General features: G+C 40.3%; 1 pseudogene across 1 annotated transcript in view; it reads right to left on the bottom strand.

The window, feature by feature from the left end:
- LOC117693454 (heterogeneous nuclear ribonucleoprotein K pseudogene) overlaps positions 1–20,304 on the bottom strand; it is a 46,626-nt pseudogene extending 26,322 nt beyond the window's left edge. Inside the window, exon 1 of the transcript XR_013105553.1 lies at positions 20,220–20,304. The product of XR_013105553.1 is annotated as a heterogeneous nuclear ribonucleoprotein K pseudogene (transcript). The remainder of the gene's footprint in view (positions 1–20,219) is intronic.
- Positions 20,305–21,447: the final 1,143 nt, after the last annotated feature.

Below are 21,447 nucleotides of genomic sequence, written 5' to 3'. Positions count from 1 at the left end.
CTGCACATACTGTATATTCAGCCAGAGAAATGCTATTAAAATGACCATAAATACATCTGCTAAACTGGAAGAAATGAGAATAAAACACAATATCCACTGCTCCTGTAGGGCAGACAGTTAAGTATTAGCATTCTTCATTGCCAAACAATAGCTATTAATGTTAAAATTAATCTGTACAATCTGTAGCTCATAAAACTCTCATCTAGAAATCTAACTATCAAGATAAAACCATCAATAAAAGATATGAGAAAGTAAAAGAATAAAATAAAAAATACCTTTATCACATTAAGCAGTGGCTACAACTGTTTAAACCACCCAGTGAATCTCAGTGAGTTGTGTGTGTGTCTCTCTGTGTGTGTACCTATGCTTAAGTGTCATGTAGGAATAATTCTACCTCTTATTTAAAAACAATATAAGAATTTTTTTGCTATGGTGATACTCTATAAGCTATTGCATTTTAATGATCTTTATTTCATTGAACCTTCTGTAATTATGGTGTTCCCATAGTGCAATAGGCAATCTCATTAGCTATAAGTTAAAAAAGACAGAGTATGATGGTGTTAGTAAAGCTTGGGAGAGGTTTGATTAATCTTTTTGTCTCTTAGTGAGTTGTAAGTAAAAGCAGTCGGTAAATAACACATTTTCAAGAATGAAACAATCCTGCCTTGGTAAGGAAGTGTTCTGACAGGATGCAGAGTGCAGCCTCCTCGAGGGGCACTTAGTGTATCAGAGTGAGTCACCTTCCCACATGTCATATTGTGGTTTCCTTCCCTTTCCTGTGGCTTCCTCTAAGCTCCCAGAGAAAACAAATCTTTATTTCTAAAAGGCAACTCCTAGACAGTGGACACTTGTTCTCACTAGATACTAACCCTAAACATGAGCAGAACATTTTTAGATATGAGTAGATTAATGTTGGAGCTAAAAATCTCATCTGTGGTTCAATATTTCCCACAATCATCAGTCATCATCAATATATTGTAGTATAAATAGCATTTGATGCATTCAGCTAAACATGTTGACAGGTGAGGTATCTGGTTATCAGTATGTGTATGGAGACTTCTGATTGCATTTTGCTATAGATAATATGCCTGGGAATTTACTGTGTGTTCCTGGTACTTCAGTCAATACTCATGTTTGACCTTTACCCATGAATTTCATCTGCAGGTGTAATAAGTAACCCAGCTGTTCTGATTAAGGCCGTGGTGCTCAGTGTCTGTGAACTCACAGAGGCAGAGCAGGTATCTTTTTATTTTACAATATTGGAATAAATACGGAGCTGGATTAAGTACAAACTCGGGGTTGGTACTATTAGCACATTCATCTGAATACATACTGACATTCAGAACAATTTATCTAACTTTCCTTTGTTTTGACTTCCCGTAAAATATGTTTGAATAATACTTTTACCGAGCTGTCTTACACTCTATATACATCTTATACACTACCTCTGAGAGAGCCGGGGAAACATGAAGGGTTTCTACAACCTCAGGTTAAAAGCCTGGGTGCGGCTTTCATCCCACTCGGTTTGAACCTGTCTGTGGCCACTGACCAAGCAGACTGTTTAAAGTTCCTGTGGCTTGGGTGGACGCCAGGCTTTACAGACACTGTTTCACAGGAGAGATTTTTTTTCCCCCTTCCTAACTTGCCAAAATTAAAATCTTTCAGTGGTAGAGACTGATTGAAAGCACTGGGGGAAGGTGAGATTGAATGCAGGAGCCCTTTAGTTAGTGTATTTTGTTTAACAAATAAGTCAACAGTTGAAAAAGAAAAAGGAAGCCAAGGATTTCCAGCTTCTATTTGAAGTCACTGGTGTTCATCTTTGGTTGGGTGCAGCTTGGACTTCTAGAATGCCTGCATCCTCCCCAGCATGTCAGGAACATCAGGCATTTTGTCCATTCAATCATTTCCTTATGCATTCATCCAGTACTAACTGGAGCATCCATGTATTGTACTCAAGACTCAATAAAACATGTCATTGTTCTAGAACCAGTAGTCTCTAAGTGTATTTGGATCCTGTCTAGAATCACTTAATTCAGAAGCCACTGAATTTGCGGAAATCTAATATAGTGTAAAATGACAGCCTTGCAAAAAATATTCAACATGATATAATGATAACATGATATGATGAAACACAATCATAAAATAACACATACCGTACAATTCAATTTATATGCACAGAAAAAAACCACAGTGGAAAAAATTCAGGAAACAATTATCTCTGGAATGGTGGAGGGGATACTGACTCAAAGGAATATTAACAGTCTATTTATCAAGCTGTAGACTCTGGGAGCTATAGTAAGGACTTGCCTTATACAATGCCTATGTGTGCAAATAAATATTATAGGGGATTTAAGGTCCTCTCTACAAGAGAAAACATAGTTCTGGTCCTTTAAATCTGGACAAGAATCTGTAGATGGGGATGTTGTTATCTCTTTTGTAAACTTATAAGCTACAGGAAACCCACTCAGATCTACCTCTCATTTACCAAATAGACTCCAGCCAGAAAAGTACATCTGCCTAAAGTTCCCACCAGAGGGTGGGATTCCTCTGAGTTTCAAATGTATATCTTAAGAAAAAAAAATTTCTTTCCCCCAAATGTATTTAATCTTATTCCCTACATCTTATCAAGTCCAGGTGCATCCAGAACAGCTCCAGAGAAGCAACCTCCAGATGCTCCATCTCCTGTCACACACACAGATGCTTCTACTGGACCTGTTCCTCTGACCTATCCACAGATCCTTGACATCAGGAAACAGCCAACTCTCCTAAGACTGGACAAACGCCCCATACCCATTCTTCTAGGTTCCCTAGAAACACATTGCCCGTAATGCCAGCAGGAAGTAGCAGATATCACAAAGACCCTATTCCTGCTTCAACCTCACCTCTTTCTAATTTTTCTTTTTTAATTAAACCAAAATGGGGGAATGTTAGCATTCTATCTAAACTCCACCCCCACAGTTACATGGCAACAGCAAGGTATGCTTCTCCCCACAGTTACCTGGCAACAACCAAGTAGGCCTGGCCCACTATAAAAGGTACTGCTTTCCCCTCCTCTCTGTCTTGCTCTCTCCTGCACTCTCTTGCACTCTTGCTTTCTCTTGATCTCTTGATCCCTCTGTCCCCTCACCGCTTCCCCCTTCCCTTCCCCTCTCTCCATGTGGTCATGGCCAGCCTCTACTTCTGTCTCTCTCCTCTCTCTCTCTCTCTCTCTCTCTCTCTCTCTCTCTCTCTCTCCCTCTCCCTCTCCCTCTCCCTCTCCCTCTCCCTCTCCCTCTCCCTCTCCCTCTCCCTCTCCCTCTCCCTCTCCCTCTCTACTACCCTCTTAACTCCCCTCCCCATGCTCTGAATAAACGCTATTCACTATACTGTCCTGTGGCTGCTCCCTCAGCATGGGCCCACTGAGACATCCCCTTCCCCTATACCTCACCACACACCTCCATAGAACATACTCTTTATCTGATTATTTTTTTATAAACACATCAGGGGAATCTATATGTCTCATGGAGTATCTACTAGTTTTATTTTGCTAAATGAAGATAATATCAAACTTACCTCTAAGTTTGTTTCTCTGTCCCCATAAATGTTTTCAGCTCTCAGACTTCATCAGGGAAACACTTTGTGTAATGGACAGCAGTTAATGCAGAAGCTCACAGCTGATGAAGTGCAAAACTGAAAGTGTCTGTGGACTGCTCAATTACAGATGAGAAGGCTATGTCACATCCCTTCACTCCAAAGCTTAGGGAACATAGAGAAATAGGGGACAAAATACTCTTAGAGCCAACATTTGGAGAGGCTCACAGTCAATCTGCATGTGTACTCATGAGCTCACAGCAGCTGAAGTTGCCTGTACAGAACAGGCATAAAATCAAGCCTCAACATTCCATCATGGAGGGCAATGTGGCTGCCTCATTCCCAAGCTACTGGGCAATGGAGGGTCAATTTGGGGTCAGAGATATGACACCTGGTAGTTTGAACAAGCTCCAATGGATGGCCCACAAACTCCTGTACAATAGCAGCACAGAAATTGAAGTCCGTTGATTTTTAAAGAGAGATATATATGGATAACATAGATGATATAGATAGATATAGACACAAAAATAGTATTAACTTAAATATCTTGTTTTACCACCACCACAGTTCTAGCATTTCAGGCACATGATCTCACACCTGGCTTTTATAAATAGATTCTGAGGATCCAAGTAGTCAATTTTGCCCACTCAACTATTTCCCCAGTCTCAAAATAATATCATTATTCAATGACATAAATATAAAATGTGAGGTATTTCTTAATTATGTCTCTGAAAGGGAGAAAAATTTTAAATGTCACTACTAGAAAACTGGTCATTTTTATTCCCTCTTAAACATCTTGAGCATGAAAGCTTTTCATGTTCTTAACTTAGTCCTGCTTAAAATCTCTCTAAAGATGTATTAAGAAATAAATAATATGAACTAAGAGAAATAAAACATAATAACAGAAGCAAGGTGGTGGATATATGGACATCATTATAAAAATCCATCAACTTTTTTCCAGTTATAATTTTCACTAAACCAGATGTCAGACTTGATCTAAGATTATTCTCTGTAAAAATAGTCTTTCTAAAACAAGAAACACCTGTGGAAATGTTTTGTTGTTCCTAGGGTCCTACAGACAAGATACAGCTCATGATCTTATGCTTCTGTGGATTTGAGTGTATTCTATATAAATGACAGAGTTGTGTGAGCACCAAATACATGTTAAATTAACTGTATACTTATTTGTACTTTTTGACAAATAGCCTTTCGGTATTAAGTATAACTCTTAATATGGATAGACTAGTTAAATATATTTTAATATTTTATTTCATTCTCCTCCTTCCTCCAGTTCCAAACTTTCTCTCTTCTACATCACATTTCTGATAGTTTTATAAATTAATTGCTTTTTATATACCCACAGCTATCAAGAAATATCTATAGACAATGAGTTTGTATTTAGAAATTTTATACCTTCTCATGATACCTGTGATGTAACAATAAAAAAAAATAGATATATAATTATAGTTAAAGAGTTCAGAGCCTCTCTTTTAGCAACTGATAATTAAACAGAAAAGAAGCAAGGAAGGAACAGAATGCCACAACATAACTTATCATTTATAATAATTTTCATACAAGAACAAGCTACACGTTCTTCTCAAGTAACTATAAAATATTGGTTAGTATAGACCTTATCCTGCATCATTTAGCAAATGTCAACACATAAAAAGAACTTGACCAATGCAACCAATTAAAAAATGAATATTAAAATAAATACAATAAAATATGAAAAGATACCCAACTACAAGAAATCAATAAATCAAAAATCTCTCAGGCAGAGAGTGCAGTTCAGGAGTATCATGCACACACACACACACACACACACAGAGAGCTACACGAAGGCATCATGGTAGATTCCAGAAACACAATGAAATAATTGAAATGTAAAACAAAACCACAGAAACAAAAAGTGTGAAAAACTGGAGCAGTGCTAAGAGGTATCTGTGGCCCTAAATGAACATATCTGAAAGAGAAAAGTATTGAATCAATGGTTTTAAATGACAGTTAAATAACCTGAGAAGAGAAGAATCAAAATAAATCTAATTGAAACTAGAAAAAATAGAGAAAAATCAACAAATCAATGAGGTAATTTTCTGAAAAACTATTAAGAAGAATGGCATGTCTAGTGAAATGCCCAATTAAAGTCAAAATCAATAACATCAGAAATGAAATTAAATATCTTCTACAGACCTATTAGCTAACAACAAGATAATAAATAAACATGGAAAACAACTCTGCAAATGTCACCTTGACAATCTATAATGGCATATTACATAGAATGTACTACTCCCTTTAAAATAAAAAAAAAAAAAAAAGCACTTCCACTTGCTAAGACTTGAAGCTAGTTCCTGCACTTTTGAAATTTGGTTAAAAATTCTTGCCTTGAAAATATTCTTTATGTTTCTTGGTACCAGATTCAGTGTCTCAGGTTTTAAGATAAGGTCTCTGATCCATTTTGAATTGGTTTCTATATAAGGTAATAGATGTGGACCTAATTTTATTCTTAGGCAGAAGAATATCAGGTTTTCATAGCATCATTTGTTCATTAGGATATCTAAAACTTTACACACACACACACACACACACACACACACACACACATACACACACACAAGCTGTAAGGAAAACAACTACCCCAAGAATGGGGAAAGCCTTTACAAGCTATACAACAGAAAGAATATATCATTCAAAATTTACTAAGATCTACAAAAAACGGACACCAAGGAACTGAAGCTGCCAATCAACAAATGGACTTATGAAATGAACATAATGTTCTTAAACATAAAACAAGTGGCAAAGACATATTCTAAAAATTATTTCATGTTCTTAGTCACCAGGAGAATGTAAATTAAAGCCACTTTAAGAGATGACCTCTCCCAAACCACAATGGATACATTCTAGTTACTTTTTTATTGTTGTGATAGAACACAATGAAAAAGTGACTTCCTACCGAAGAAAAAGTTTAATTTGACTAAGAGCTCCAGAGGGAGAAGAATCCATCATGGTTGGGGAGCATGGTGCAAGCAGCAGTTGATGAGAACTAGACTCAGAAAATTCACATGAACAGCAAGAACAAATCAGAGGAAGTCAACTAGGGCACAGACACATATTCTCTAAACTTTCATTAGTTTACATTTCCCTGCTGTAGCAAGGCCACTCTTTCTAAACCTCTCTAAACAGTGCCACTAACCAAGGGCCAAGTATTCAAATACCTAAGCTCATGGGAGATATTAAGAAATAGAGAACAACACTTATTCACTGATTTGTGATGAAAAATGAATAGTCGTTATAAAAATTAGTTCAGATTTATAATACCTGTTGTTCTTGGAGCATGAAGGTGATCCAATTTGATGTCTGCAAATTCTAGAAAGTTCTTGCTTCCTATTCAAATTTTCATTATTTCTTTGTTCTTATCCTCATATGCAAAAATGGTTTGTTATAATTTTAAAAATCATACAGCTTTTTAATATACTTTATCTGATTTCAGTTTGGGAAGTACTTGTATTCCAAAATCTTTAGAAGAAATTGCTATTTCCTTAGCCATACCCAGGCTACTCATGAACTCACCCAAGCAGTCTTCATTTCTATTAAAGTATATTTCCAACATTTCCAGCGGGAGAAAACTCTGCTTGCCTTAACCATATATGCTTGCATGTCATCTTCACTCACCACTGGATCCTTTAATACTTTACACATGCATACTACAAATTTTTAGTCTTGTGATTCCTAACATCTTTGTTCTTTTCCTTTTCAAAGTGCTTTTATTCTCTTGTCATACATAGAAACTTTCTACTAAAAGAAATACACAATGTATACAAGACAATAGAAACTCCACTATATAACATCTAAACATTGAGTGTTACGTTACCCTGGCCAGGAGTTTGACTAGGCTGTGTATATCCCATACTGAAAGTAGAAGAGTCTGTAAATCTTTCTAATGATGTTGATTTTGGTTCTCTTTCATTTCTGAGGTTTTTTTAAGAGTTCTAAATTCCTTCTTAAATTTTTAATTTTTAAAACTCAATTTTTTAAACAGGCAAGGAAGACCCAATCCTCCAGTCTCAGCTTCCAAGTACTAGGATCACAGTCACATGTCCCTAAACACAGATCGACATTTAGAGATGGAAGCTCAACTTCCTTCAGCTCTAGCTCAGTACTAATATGCTGCGCCTGTGAACTAAAGCAGGCAGGTTCGTGAGTGGAAGAAGCGTTGTAAAATTCTGTGATTAGGTCTTGGCCTTGTGAACCCATGTTCTCAGCTTGTGGTCTCCACAGATTCTCATAAGCTTTTCTGTCTACTCCTATGTAAGACAGGGAGTCTGAACAGGGAGTCTGAAGATAGCCACAGACAGGGAGCCTCCACTCTTCTCTATCAGATGAGACTTGAAAAATGTTAACTTGGATATCAGCCTTACTGATGGAGAACAATCTAGAAATATTTCAAAATTCAATTCCTTCTCTGCTAGACAGAAATATGAGGAATCTTTTGTTTGTTTGTTTGCTTGTTTGTTTGGCTCTTCACTCTGAAAACCTGGGAGGGCTGCTGAAGCTAAAACCCATGAAAATATAATAATATAATGCAATTCTAAGGTAGTCTGTCTCACACAAATGCACACGATTCCAAGTGATTTACAGAAGTTACCGGTCAAGTTCCATCCATGGCTTTAGCAATATCTTCCAAGAAGCCTTTCTTAGTTTTCATGTTCTGTTTTGGTTTTTATTAATAGATATGGGATGGTGATCTGCCCTGAGGCCACAAGTCTGAAAACTTCAGACAAATGCCATAGTTGCTTCATTTAGTTGTTTTGCTTTGTTTGTTTCTTTTGTTTTATTATTCTTATGTATGGGAGTCAAGGACGTCATACCTGCTAAGCATATGCTCAGCCACTGTGCCATACTCTAAATCCTAATGCTACATTTTCCAAATAGTTGGGGGGGGGGAGGAAAAGAAAAGTCACACATATCTCAAAGGGGAGAAAATGTTTTGTGTGCAGATGCCAGATAATCCCAATAATCCTTAAAAGGAATAGAAAGAAGGCAGATGCCCAGCAAAAAAGGAAAGATCTGCCCTGTGACTAAAACAAATAAGAATAGCACTGAAATACACAACAAACTGTGTAAGTCACAAGAAAATTGTGATTTTTAGAACATTACTGCAGACCTGAATTGCAAAATTAAAAATAAAATAAAATAAAATTTTCAACTACTCAAAAAAGATAGAAATATATAATCATAGATGAAACACTTTTGATACTTAATTGCTAAGAAGAATACAATGCTGATAAAAGAAGGCAAAGACCTAAATAAGTAGGAAGAATTATTGTATATATAGACATATTTTATGAATTATTTAAAAACATTAAAGTCTAATATACAGAATGAATGGATAGAAATCTCTAAGACTTAACAGTAAACAAAATAAATATTCCAAGGTGCATATGAGTAAGAATCAAGTCTACCATTATACTTGAGAAAATACACACATGATAAATAAATAACATTAAATATTAAATAATATTAAATACAATTTTAAACAATATTAGACATCTAATATATAATATACTTTAAGTCATAGTGGGATGTTTCCATTCTTAATAAAATACTCACTAATTAATGATATAAAATAAAGTAGTGTCTCAGAGAGAATAAAAAACAAAAAAAGAAACATCAGGAACAGAAATTGTGTATTTCTTGTTTAGTTCTTACAATATTATAAAATGATGTCACAAATACTGTTAGGAGCCGCAGTGAGCATGACAACATTTGCCATTACAAGATGGCGTGGGCATCCTGTGCTCCCACAAGTAAACAACTAACTGCCCAGGTGCAAAAGGCAAAAGCGCGCCAAAGTCACTGCCCATCCCCGGGGTGTAATATGGGGTGATGAGTGAACAGCCAATCAGAAGTGAACACGCCACTCTAGGGTACATATAGCAGTGCCTTTCCTGGGCTTTGGGTCTTTCCGCTTCTGCTGATACAAGAATAAAGCCTCGGTGTAGTAACTACCCGAACACTGCCTCACGTGTCTCTTTCACAGGCTAAGGGGACTCGAAAAGGGGCGCGGAACAATTTGGTGCTAAAACCCGGGTATTTCAAGGCGCCAAGGGAGACCCCCCGAGATTCGGGGCGGGTCAAAAGACTACAGGATCGAAGTATGTCTCTGAGAGGTATGTTTGGGGTGGAAGCCTTGGTTGCAAGCAGATTTTCACTCATTGCACTAGTTGGCCTCTTGTTTGCGTTGCTTTCGCTTTTAGCTTATTTGTGTTGTGAGGATCCAGCTCGCAGCAGAGCTATTACAATATAATATTGTAATATTGCAAGTCAAGAGGTTTCAAGAAAGGTCCACTCCAGGCTATCAGAAACAGAGCGTGTTAGCCGGCATCAGGCCAAGGAGCCTGGGGAAATAGATCAGGCCAAGGAGCCTGGAAAGGAGAAGCAGGCAAAAAAGCCTGGGCAACAGAGGCAGGCCAAGGAGCCTGGTCATAGAAAAGAGTACTCAAAAGGAACAGGGGCCACTGCAGGGCCTATTAAGGTTAAGGACCCTTCACCCGTTGGTGGAGAGAGAGTGGAGGTCAAAAGGACCCCTCTATATCCCATTAAGGAGCTTGCCGCCATAGACCTTGGCAGCTCCGAGGAGGAGAGCCTAGAGGAGGAAGCAGCCACCTATGCAAAAAAATAGCCGTTCTGGGATAAGACTAAGAAAGACCTTGAATCCCTCGGCCCCAGCCTTGCCTCTGGCCTATGCCCCGAGCAGCATCTCTAATTCATTTCTCAGCCCAGGAGATCGGAGACAGCTACAGCTTGCATTTCCGGTCTTTGAAGGAGCAGAAGGCGCTCGTGTTCATGCCCCAGTAGAGTATAGGCAGGTCAAAGAATTAGCTGAGGCAGTACACGCATATGGAATTGGGGCTAATTTTACTGTATCCCAAGTGGAGAGATTAAGTACAGCTGCTATGATGCCAGGAGACTGGCAGGACACAGTGAAGGCGGTACTTAACAATATGGGCCAATACCTAGAGTGGAAATCCTTGTGGCATGAGGCACTGCAAGCACAAGCCAGGATTAATGCAAACACTGAGGGACAGCAATTATGGACTTTTGACATGCTGGCTGTAGTTGGCATACACGTGAATGACCAGACCACTCACCCTTGGCAGGTCTACGCACAGATAGCATCAGTTGCAATAAAGGCATGGAAGTCTCTCCCTAGGAAGGAAGGCAGTAACCTTTATTTGTCAAAGATAATTCAGACATCTAATGAGTCTTTTTCTGACTTTGTGGCCTGCATGACCGAGGCAGCTGGCAGAATCTTTGGGGAACCAGAGAAAGCAATGCCATTAATTGAACAGATGATCTTTGAAAATGCCACAGATGAATGCCGTGCAGCCATTGCTCCTCGGAGAGCCAAAGGGCTACAAGACTTGTTAAGAGTCTGCCTTGGCTTGGGAGGTCACCTTACTAATGCCGGACTTGCAGCAGCTAACTTAGAAATGGCTGCAGTCCTCCTTAAGGGTCAAAATCGTGGAAAATTCCCTTCAAAACATATGGCTCGATGCTTTGCCTGTGGAAAGGCGGGACATATGAAGAAGGAGTGCCCAAATGTTGGGAGCCGACTTTAGCAGAAAGCGGCTAGATCAACCTTGCAGCCATCTGGAACCATATACCCTGACGAAAGATTTGGTTTTCAATAGCCTACAACAGCTGAAGCACACTCTGATATCCCACATATTTTGTGTTGCTGTTTACTGCCCCCAGCTGCAAGGTGCACTTGGTGGCCACGCCTGCAAGGCATGCAGTTCACATGCTGTCCACGTGCTATCTACACCATACATGCTTATAAGGTGCATGTGCTATCCACGCCTGCAAGGCATTGCGGTGCACGTGCTGTCCACACTATAGACGCCTGTAAGGCTTACGTCATATCAACACCTGCAAGGCACGTGGTATCCACGCGCCTACAAGGCACGTGGCAAAAGCCTATAAATAGCTCAGAATTCCCTTCAATAAAAGAGACTTGATCAGAATCTCTGTCTTGTCTCCATTCTTTGCGTCTCTTCCCCTTTATCCCCACTCTCTCTCTCGCTAGACCCTGACCCTCAGACCAGAACAGGCAGTACGGGCTGCAACAGTTTGGCGCTCAATGAGAGGCAGCGGGAACGAGAGACCCAGTGAGGGACGTTACTGGAAGAAGGTGATCACGAATCTGCTGAGTTGAGAAAGGTAAGGAAAATGGGATAAGAAATTAGTCAACCTGAATCCAAAATTAGTCAGCTTGAATTCAACTCTCTGTTTTGGTTTTGTTTGCTGCTCACATGTGTTAATTTTCTGCTTTTGTTCTTGAATGCTGTCATTTTGGTTCAAAATAAAAAGAAGCGTAAGTTAGAATCCAAAATACAACCAAAGGTTGATGACAATTTGTCAGAGCCAGATTGTGCTGACCAAGAGGAAGAGGAAGTTAAATTTTATGACGCTGAAATGCCCTTTCCCTATGTGCCTCTACCTCCAAGTGCTCCCCCAATGGAGACAATGGTTGTAGATCCTAAAAAGGAGTTACAGGACAAAATTACTACCCTTAAACAACTGATAGAGTTAGAAAAAGAGTATCAGGGCTTAAGTAACCAGTTACAAAAATTAAGGACAGGAAAGAGGTCTCAAGAGACTAACTGCGAAAATCCCCCGGATTTTCATGTTCCTCAACCTGGTGTCCAAAGGCAGTCCCTATCCTCTAGCTTTAGTTCAGCTAAAGATCAGCCAGAGGAGGGAGACGCTAAGGCTTTCCCTGTATCAGAGACCAGAGACGCTCAAGGGGTTGCTTGGAGACATCACACAGGGTTTAATTTTCAAATTATTAAAGAATTAAAAAATGCAGTATCTCAATATGGTGCCACTGCTCCCTTTACTCTTGCAATTTTAAAATCTGTTGCAGAGGAGTGGCTAACTCCTAGTGATTGGAATATGTTAGTGAGGGCAGTTCTTAGTGGTGGAGACTATCTTATTTGGAAATCAGAGTATCATGAGAATTGTAAAGAGACAGCTAGGAGAAACATTCAGGCAGGCAATGGTTGGTCCTTTGATGCCTTAGTAGGAGAAGGGCAATTTGCTTCTAGTGATAACCAGATGCAATATGACCCAGGTTTATATGCTCAAATTCAAAATGCAGCCATGAAGGCTTGGCGTAAACTCCCAGTAAAGGGAGACCCTGGTGCATCTTTAACAGCAGTCAGGCAAGGGCCTGATGAACAATTTTCTGACTTTGTTCATCGATTAATGACAACAGCAGGGAAGATTTTTGGCAATGCAGAGGCAGGTGTAGATTATGTGAAACAACTTGCATATGAAAATGCTAATCCTGCCTGCCAAGCGGCCATTAGACCTTATAGGAAAAAGACAGACCTTACGGGATATATCAGACTCTGTTCTGACATAGGTCCCTCTTATCAACAGGGCTTAGCTATGGCAGCTGCTATGCAAGGAAAATCTGTAAGAGATTTTTTGGCAAATAAAGACAGAAAGGCATGTTTTAAATGTGGTAAGCCTGGACACTTTGCAAGAGATTGCAAAGTAGAAAATGAGTTAAGCCAGAGACAGCCCAGAAAACAGCCTGGGCTCTGCCCACGTTGCAAACGTGGAAGGCATTGGGCTAGTCATTGTATGTCTAAAAGAGACGCACAAGGTAACACCCTTTTCTATGATCAGGGAAACGGGAACAGGGGCCAGCTCCAGGCCCCGAACCGACACAAGCCAAAACAGGCTTATGAAGCAGTCAGTGTCCTACCAGCAAATACCAATCCCTTTCTGAACTTAGTCGAGCAACACCAGGAAGCGCAGGACTGGACCTCAGTTCTGCCACCCACACAGTATTAACCCCAGAAATGGGACCTCAGGCTTTACCCACTGGAGTGTTTGGACCACTCTATCCAAATGTGTTTGGCCTGATAGTGGGAAGAAGCAGTACTACTATGCAGGGATTACAAATTTTTCCTGGAGTTATAGATAATGATTATCAGGGTGAGATTAAGGTAATGGCGCAGGCAATTCAGAACATAGTCACCATTCCTACAGGAAAGAGGATAGCTCAACTATTGTTACTTCCATTGTACCCTACTAATCACAAATATAAGAATCCTAAAAGAGGGGATCAAGGTTTTGGTTCCTCTGATGCATACTGGGTACAGGCTATAGTTAAACAAAAACCTATGATGACAATCTGGCTAGATGGAAAGGCATTCTAAGGCTTGGTTGACACAGGAGCTGATGTGACTATCCTAAAACAAAGTGATTGGCCTGCTACCTGGCCTCTGACCCCAACCTTAACCAATTTAAGGGGTATTGGCCAAAGTCAAAATCCACTACAAAGCTCTAAGGTGCTAACGTGGAAAGATAAAGAAGGAAATACAGGAAATATACAACCCTATGTCATCTCAGGCCTTCCCATTAATCTCTGGGGCAGAGATCTGTTATCCCAGTTGGGATTGATTATGTGCAGCCCTAATGAAGTAATCATGGCTCAAATGGTAAACTCTGAGCTTTCCCCAGACAAAGGATTAGGAAAAGGTGAAGATGAAATTATTCATCCTACTGAAGTTTATGGTAACAATGAAAGAAGAGGCTTGGGGTATTTTTGATGGGGGCTACTGATTCAGCTGCACCCCTAGGACGTTGTGCGGATCCCATCACCTGGAAAGGGGACTCGCCCGTCTGGGTGGATCAGTGGTCCCTAACCACAGAAAAATTACAAGCTGCCCAGTTGCTAGTGCAGGAGCAATTACAGGCAGGGCATTTGGAAGAGGGTAACTCTCCCTGGAACACCCCAATATTTGTCATTAAGAAAAAATCAGGAAAGTGGAGATTGTTGCAAGACTTGAGGGCTGTTAATGCAACCATGATTAAAATGGGAGCCTTACAACCTGGGCTGCCCACACCAGTGGCCATACCTTTAGGTTATTATAAAATAGTTATAGATTTAAAAGACTGGTTTTTTTACTATCCCCTTACATCCTAATGATAGAAAACGTTTTGCTTTCAGTATTCCCTCTATAAACTTTAGAGAACCTATGAAAATATATCAATGGAAGGTATTGCCTCAGGGTATGGCTAACAGTCCTACCTTGTGCCAAAAGTTTGTGGCTTCTGCCATAGAGGGTGTTAGAACTATGTGGAAGCAAATTTACATGATTCATTTCATGGATGATATTTTGATAGCTGGAAAAGATGGAAAACAGGTACTCCAGTGCTTTGATGATCTTAGAACAGCTTTACAGACTGCAGGGTTACAAATAGCACCAGAAAAGGTGCAATTACAAGACCCATATACTTATTTAGGATTTCAGATTAATGGTCCAAGTATTATTAATAGTAAAGCCACACTGAGGACTGATTCCCTTAAGACACTTAATGATTTTCAAAAACTACTGGGAGACATTAATTGGCTAAGACCATATTTGAAACTTACAACAGGAGAATTGAAGCCTCTGTTTGATATTCTCAAGGGAGATCCTGACCCTAAATCTGGCAGGGCTCTAACAGAGGAGGGTAGAAAAGCCTTACAGAAGGTAGAAAATGCTATTTCATCCCAATTTGTAACTCATATTAATTATTCTAAGCCTTTATATTTTCTTATTTTTAACACTAAACTGACTCCTACTGCAGTTTTTTGGCAAACTGCACCCATATTATGGGTTCATCTTCCCTCATCCCCCAAGAAGGTTCTTAATCCATACTATGCAGCTGTAGCAGATATGATTATGTTAGGCAGAGATAACAGTCAAAAATATTTTGGAAAAGATCCTGATGTCATAGTACAACCTTATGCAAGGCATCAGGTTGATTGGCTTATGCAGAATTCTGAAGTCTGGCCTATTGCATGTGCCTCATTTGCTGGTCAGATAGATAATCATTATCCACCAGATAAATTGGTTCAGTTTTGTAATCATCATGAATTTGTTTTTCCATCTCGTACTGCACATGAACCTATCAAGGAAGCATTGCTAGTTTTCACTGATGGTTCCTCATCAGGAACAGCTGCTTATGCCTTTAAAGATCAAGTAATCTCCTTTGCTACATCATCTGTGTCAGCTCAATTGGTTGAATTACATGCTGTTATTGCTGTGTTTCAAGCATTTCCAAATCAACCCATTAACATTTATACAGATAGCTCATACATAGCTCAGTCTATCCCTCTGCTAGAAACTGCTGCACAAATAAAGCATTCCTCAGAAGCAGCTGATTTGTTTTTACAGTGCCAACAATTAATTTTGAAGAGAAAGTGTAAATTCTTTATAGGACACCTGAGAGCCCACAGTGGGCTACCAGGTCCTCTCTCTGAAGGAAATACCAAGGCAGACCTAGCTACTCGAATAGCTGCAGTGACTTTATCAAATCAAAAATCTAATTTGGATCAGGCCATAAAGGCTCATGAGTTACATCACCTTAATTCTAAAACTTTAAGAGTTATGTTTAAAATTACCAGAGAACAAGCTAGACAAATTGTCAAACAATGTCAATCATGTGTTAAACTTTTACCAGTTCCTCATTTGGGTGTAAATCCAAAGGGACTGATACCAAACAGTATCTGGAAAATGGATGTTACTCATTATAATGAATTTGGCAAGCAAAAATATATACATGTATGTGTAGACACATACAGTGGTTTCATCTATGCAACATTACAAACTGGAGAAGCAAGCAAGCATGTGATTGCTCATATGTTTGCTACAATCGCTGTAATGGGTGTGCCTAAACAGATAAAAACTGACAATGGCCCAGGTTATACAAGCTCCAGTTTCCACCAATTTTGTGAAAGATTGGGAATACTACATAAAACGGGTATTCCATATAATCCACAGGGCCAAGGTATAGTAGAAAGGGCACATCAAACCATTAAATGTCAATTTGAAAAAATTAAAAAGGGGGAATGGTACCCTACCAAGGGATCCCCCAGAAATATCCTTCATCATGCACTCTTCATTTTAAATTTTTTAAATTTGGATTCTGAAGGAAAATCTGCTGCAGATAGATTCTGGCATCCTGATACAAAAATAAATTTTGCAACAGTCCTCTGGAAAGATCCATTAACTGGAACCTGGAATGGGCCAGACCCAGTGCTTATCTGGGGAAGAGGTTCTGTTTGCATATATTCCCAAACTGTAGATGCTGCACGTTGGCTGCCAGAGAGACTGATTAAACAAATAGACAACAATAACAAATCCAGGGAGGAGAAACCCCCTGAGAAGCGTATTTTTTCTTCACAGGAAACATGAAGATGCTTCACAATTGCCTTCAAATTGGAACAGATCAACGAGTAAACCTGACTTGGGAAGTTATCAGTGCTGAAGAAGACATCACCACCCATATCTCCAGGGTGGCTCTATTGGACTCTTGATTCCCTGACTTATGATTTAGTGGGGAACTAGATTGTTTTAGATTTAGTGGGAATTTAGATTAGGAGAAAACCCACTACCACAGTTACTATAGTTGTTTTTTGGGGGTTGAGATTGACTAGAGCAGGAACAGTGATTTCCTTAGTTTTCTTTAGATCAAAGCTATGATCAGTTTTGTATTTATATAGATTTAGATTCTGATATAAGACATTTATAAACAGAATAGAAGAGGCTTACACTTTTTACTCCTCTGATAGAGGGAGTTATGTGTTACCCTTAAAAAAGAGTGTTGCTTTTATACTGACTGTTCAGGCATTGCTAAGTCTCTTGTCTCTTGGGTTAATAAGGTTCAACAAACTGATGGCTTTTGTACGAGATACTATACAAATGAAACCCATACAGGTCCACTATTACAGGCTGGAAGTAGGGGACTATGAAACCTCTGTCATCAAGACTGATGAGGATTAACCCCTAACTTACGCGCTAAGCTGGATAGTCAGTGACGGGTAAGAGAGCATACCGAGACCCTTGCCCCTAAAAGAAGGGAGGCCTCACCATCCTAAGACAGGAGCTCAACCAATGGCTGTTGAGTATCCAAGGACTGGAAAGAGAGGCTGGGGTCCTTTGTTCCAACCTAGGACAGGCACGGTTTCCGTAAGTTTTCGCAGCCTTCCCTTTTGAAAAAAAATTTTAAAAGGGGGACCTGTTGGGAGCCGACTTTAGCAGAAAGCGGCTAGATCAACTTTGCAGCCATCTGGAACCATATACCCTGATGAAAGATTTGGTTTTCAATAGCCTACAACAGCTGAAGCACACTCTGATATCCCACATATTTTGTGTTGCTGTTTACTGCCCCCAGCTGCAAGGTGCACTTGGTGGCCACGCCTGCAAGGCATGCAGTTCACGTGCTGTCCACGTGCTATCTACACCATACATGCTTATAAGGTGCATGTGCTATCCACGCCTGCAAGGCATTGCGGTGCACGTGCTGTCCACACTATAGACGCCTGTAAGGCTTATGTCATATCAACACCTGCAAGGCACGTGGTATCCACGCGCCTACAAGGCACGTGGCAAAAGCCTATAAATAGCTCAGAATTCCCTTCAATAAAAGAGACTTGATCAGAATCTCTGTCTTGTCTCCATTCTTTGCGTCTCTTCCCCTTTATCCCCACTCTCTCTCTCGCTAGACCCTGACCCTCGGACCGGAACGGGCAGTACAGGCTGCAACACCCAAATAATCAAATACCATCAAAGCTGTGCACTAGGTGTGGAAAGGGCTATCATCTGGCTCGGGATTGCCGTTCTGTTAGAGATATAAGAGGTCAGATCCTCCCTCCAAATCCCTCAGCCATTAAGGAAGGAAATTTTTCAAAAAACGGATATGCGGGCCCAAGATCCCAGGGCCCCAAAAGATATGAGACACTGCTGAACACTCAGGGGACTCTTTTTGCTGCAGAGCCACAAGAGGTTCCACATGAGTGGACCTCCATTCCACCTCCCGAGTCCTACTAATGCCACACATGGGGGTGCAGCCGATCCCGGTTGATTATAGAGGCCCCCTGCCAGGGGGAAGTGTCAGCCTTATTTTAGGCCACCCCCTCTTACTTTAAAAGGGCTCGTGGTACACCCCGGTGTAATAGATCAGGATTATACCGGAGAACTTCAAGTTCTCTGTTCTAGCCCACAAGGTGTATTCTCCATCTCCCCTGGGGACAGGATTTCTCAATTGGTTGTCCTTCCAAGCTTACATGATTATTTTCCATCTACCGAGAAGCCTAGAGGTGCTCACGGGCTTGGTTCCTCAGGAACTGACTTCCCTCATCTGGTGGTTGACCTTAAAACTAGACCCACCTTACAGTTAGCAATAGAGTGGAAGAACTTTACTGGAATTCTGGACTCCGGAGCAGATAAAAGTATTATTTCTTCTAATTGGTGGCCTAAGGCATGGCCTGTAAAACGATCGTCCCACTCCCTACAAGGATTGGGATATGGGGCCAGTACCACAGTCAGTTCTCAATCATTGACTTGGCAGGCACCATAAGGTCAAACAGGAAGTTTTATACCTTATGTGCTTCCTCTCCCTGTCAATCTCTGGGGAAGAGACATCTTACAAGACCTAGGGCTAGTTCTGACTAGTGAATACTCCCCACAAGCTATAAACATTATAAAGAGAATGGGATTTAAAGAAGGGAAAGGTCTTGGCAGGAACGAACAAGGAAGATTAGATCCTATCTCACAAGAATCAAACACAGGAAGACTAGGCCTGGGTTTTCCCTAGTTGCCATTGAGGGTTCTATGCCCATACCCTGGCTCACAGAGGAGGCCGTGTGGGTTCCTCAGTGGTCCCTATCCTCTGAAAAATTGGAAGCTGCTACAAGACTAATTAAAGAACAAGTGCAGCTCGGTCATTTAGAACCTTCTACCTCTCCCTGGAATACACCCATATTTGTCATTAAAAAGAAATCCAGAAAATGGAGACTTTTACATGATTTAAGAGCCATCAATGCACAGATGCGACTATTTGGCTCTGTGCAACGAGGCTTGCCTTTACTCTCTGCCTTGCCTAAGCAGTGGAAAATCATAATTATAGATATTAAAGATTGTTTTTTCTCTATTCCTTTGTGTCCACAAGATAGACCAAGATTTGCATTTACACTACCTACTATTAATCATTTTGAACCTGATAAAAGATATCAGTGGAAAGTTCTGACTCAGGGCATGGCCAACAGCCCCACTATATGTCAGCTGTATGTACAAATGGCCCTCGAGCCAATTAAGAAACAATTCCCCTTGCTGCTGCTGGCCCATTACACAGATGACATTATTATGTGTCATAAGGATTTAATTCCTTACAGACCTCATACCCCTTATTATTAAACACCTTGGAACAGTGGGGTCTACATGTTGCTACTGAGAAAGTTCAATTTTCAGAAATTGCCTCCTTTTTAGGGACGGTTATCTATCCAGAAAAGATAATTCCTCAGAAATTAGAGATTCATAGAGACCATTTACATACTTTGAATGATTTTCAGAAATTATTAGGTGATATAAATTGGTTAAGACCATTTTTAAAAATTCCCTCAGCCGAGCTGAAACCTTTATTTGATATTTTGGAAGGGGATGCTCATATTTCCTCACAAAGGGCCTTAACACCGGCTGCGAGCTGTGCTCTGCAAGTAGTAGAAAATGCTTTACAAGATGCCCAGTTAAAACGCATAGATGAAACCAAAACCTTTGACTTACGTGTTTTTAAAACTAGACACTTACCAACCAACTGCTGTGTTATGGCAGGAGGGACCTTTGTTATGGATTCATCCCAATGCTTCTCCCACAAAGATTATTGAAAGGTATCCAGATGCAGTTGCTCAACTTGCCCTTCATGGACTAAAAGCAGCCATTACCCATTTTGGAAGGGAGCCTAAGGTTTTGATAGTGCCTTATACTGCCCATCAAGTCCAAATACTAACAGCGACCTCTGATGTTTGGGCAGTGCTGGTTACTTCCTTCAATGGTCAAATAGATAATCATTATCCTAAGCATCCCATCTTACAATTTGCCTTAACTCAAGCTATCATATTTTCACATATTGTGTCTCAGGAGCTACTCCCAGGTGGAATGGTAGTTTATATGGACGGGTCTAAAACAGGAGTGGGTGTCTATGTGGTTAATGATAAGGTTACATCCAAACAATACCATGAAACCTCACCTCAAATTGTGGAATGCCTAGTGGTGTCAGAGGTTCTGGAAATCTTTCCAGGTCCCTTAAATATTGTTTCAGATTCCTTCTATGTGGTTAATGCAGTGAAAGCATTAGAAGTTGCTGATTTAATTAAGACATCTAGCAGACTTGTAGAAGTTTTTCAAAAGATTCAGCTTACTCTAGCTAAGCGAAGATTCCCTGTCTTTATAACTCATATTAGGGCTCACTCACGCTTACCGGGACCTATGTCCCGTGGAAATGACCTGGCAGATCGAGCCACAAAGTTGATTGCAATTGCCCTTTCGCCAAAATTGGATTTGGCTAAAGCCTTTCATAAAAGGTTTCATGTGACAGCTGAGACACTACGATGTCGATTTAACATTACTAGAAAGGAGGTTAGAGATATTGTGACTCAATGCCAAAACTTCTGTCAATTCCTGCCTGTTCCCCATACCGGAATTAACCCTTGGGGAATTAGGCCATTACAGATCTGGCAAATGGATGTTACTCACATCCCATCCTTTGGCAAATTACAATATTTGCATGTCTCCATTGATACCTGTTCTGGAGTTATGTTCGCCTCTCCATTGACCGGAGAAAAAGCGGCCCATGATATTCAACATTGTCTCGAGGCTTGGAGTGCCTGGGGAAAGCCTAAAATCCTTAAAACTGACAATGGACCAGCCTACACTTCTCAAAAATTTCAACAATTTTGTCGCCAAATGGAGGTGACACACCTGACGAGTCTTCCTTACAACCCTCAGGGACAGGGCATCATTGAGCGTGCTCATCGTA

Source organism: Arvicanthis niloticus, chromosome 21, assembly GCF_011762505.2.
Source record: "Arvicanthis niloticus isolate mArvNil1 chromosome 21, mArvNil1.pat.X, whole genome shotgun sequence".
NCBI lineage: Eukaryota > Metazoa > Chordata > Mammalia > Rodentia > Muridae > Arvicanthis > Arvicanthis niloticus.
This window is presented reverse-complemented; position numbering and strand designations above follow the sequence as displayed.